This window comes from Euleptes europaea, chromosome 10 (assembly GCF_029931775.1).
Source record: "Euleptes europaea isolate rEulEur1 chromosome 10, rEulEur1.hap1, whole genome shotgun sequence".
Lineage (NCBI taxonomy): Eukaryota > Metazoa > Chordata > Lepidosauria > Squamata > Sphaerodactylidae > Euleptes > Euleptes europaea.
The window spans coordinates 36487313-36489186 of NC_079321.1; the positions used below are offsets into that span (position 1 = coordinate 36487313).

At 42.8% G+C, this 1874-nt stretch overlaps 1 pseudogene; it reads right to left on the bottom strand.

The window, feature by feature from the left end:
- Positions 1-394: 394 nt before the first annotated feature.
- LOC130483988 (ribosomal protein 63, mitochondrial-like) lies at positions 395-965 on the bottom strand (annotated as a pseudogene).
- Positions 966-1874: the final 909 nt, after the last annotated feature.

A 1874-nucleotide genomic window follows, 5' to 3' on the forward strand; every position in this document is an offset into this window, starting at 1 on the left:
TGGGGGGGGGGTGCTTTTGAAACTGGTGAAGTCACAGTTGCCAAGCATGTGGTTCTGCACACAGCATAGATTCTTTGTGCTTTGAGAGTGGGAATGGCTACATTATCAACCATTGCTAAGTTAGCCACTGTTGTCCTACTACGATCATCATTTCCTAGCCCTGAAGATTGTTCAGTCAGTTGGGCCAAACCAAGATGCCTAATGAGGCCACTGGGTCTTAACCTAGAGAGCCCTACCCAATGGTCTATACCACTCTGAAATATACATTAGTTCAGAGAAATTTTATTTTTTTTATTTGTCACAACAAGCTTTACTATGACTGATTACTGTCGGTGGTCATGGATGTAAACAGTCCAGCTGATCAAAGAACAGAGTTAAATACACAAACTGATATTTAAGTCCTTTCCCATTTCTTGTTCACATTAAGATGGTTTAGATCAGTGGTTACCAAAGTGGGCAGTACCACCCCCTGAGGGGCAGTGGGATTACCTAGGGGGGCACTAAGAGGCAAGGAGGCAGCAGGGGGCACTAGAGGTGGGCCCCTTTAACTGTGTTGTTGGATAGGGTAGGGGACACTGGGGTTGAGTTTGTGGAACCAAGGGGGTGGTGGCCTGGAAAGTTTGGGAACCACTGGTTATGATGTTCTGTGGCATATTTGTGCTCAGGAAAATTAGATCGTGATTCAGCTGTGACTGTTTGCCTCTTTACTTCCCTATGTTCCTTATTATGATGATACTCCTGCTCTCATGTCATGTATGGCCAGCTCAGCCAGTACTTATTTTCAGCTTTAGTTTCCAACCTTCGAATCATACTGTGCTTCATTCCCAATGTAACCACCCTTAGCCATCTGTGTTTGCCAATCTACTGTTTCCCAGGAATTCTGTTTCGAAGTAGTGCCACAGTCAAAAACATTCTTTTGGCCTGAACAAGCCTAGAATCAAGCTGCACAATCCACACTCCTGGCACACAGGTAGATTCAGCTAATTTATTATCCCTCCAGTGGGGCTGGCTGAGTTCTTTCTAGGCCAAAGCCTCAGAACAAACACACAGTTCAACATAAATATGTTTTGGTTTGAGGACCAAATACCAAAAGTCTCACCATGTCCCCAGCAGCAGCTTTTGATGATCCAAGATGGCGCTCATTAGTTCAGAGAAATTTTAAAAGGTAAATCCTGGTTTTGTGTGTCATCTACCCAGTGCGCATGATGGTCTTCTCAGTTACAAAATTGGTCCAGCCTAAAGCTTTTGTGTAAAATGACAAGGTTGCAGAATCCACCAAAGAATTTAACCAAAGAAGGTCTTTTTTGTTGTTTATAACATGGGGCTGGGGGAGAGAGAAAATCAAAATGCAGGCAAATTGGAAGAAAAGTAAATGGAAAGTCCTTCTATTAATATCAGAGATAGATCAGAGCAGCATGGCTAGAAATGGAAGAAAACAAACAGGAAGTGAAATGGTTTTTTGACATGAACAAATGCATATGAATGCAGCTGGAACAACAGTATTGCAAACATATATGGCTGCCAAGACAATCAAAAGAAAGGAGGAAAAAATGAAGCCAAGCCAAGTGGCTCTTCTTGTCCTTCATACTGAATTCCCATAACATATTTTCATGAAATGTCAGTGTTTAACTGGATCGTGTAGAATAGTGAGTTTCCCAAAATCTTTATAGATATTACTACCATGGGAACTGGTATAACTCATTAATGTATACCAGGGGTCTCCAGCGTGATGCCCACGGGCACCTTGGCACCAACCAACAGCATTCCTGGCATCTGCCTAATGTTTTTAGAAAGTGGAGGGGCAGGTGGGGCTTTTTGCCAGAAAAGCTTCTGACTGGTCACTGGAGATATGACTGACTGCAGATATTTTTTTA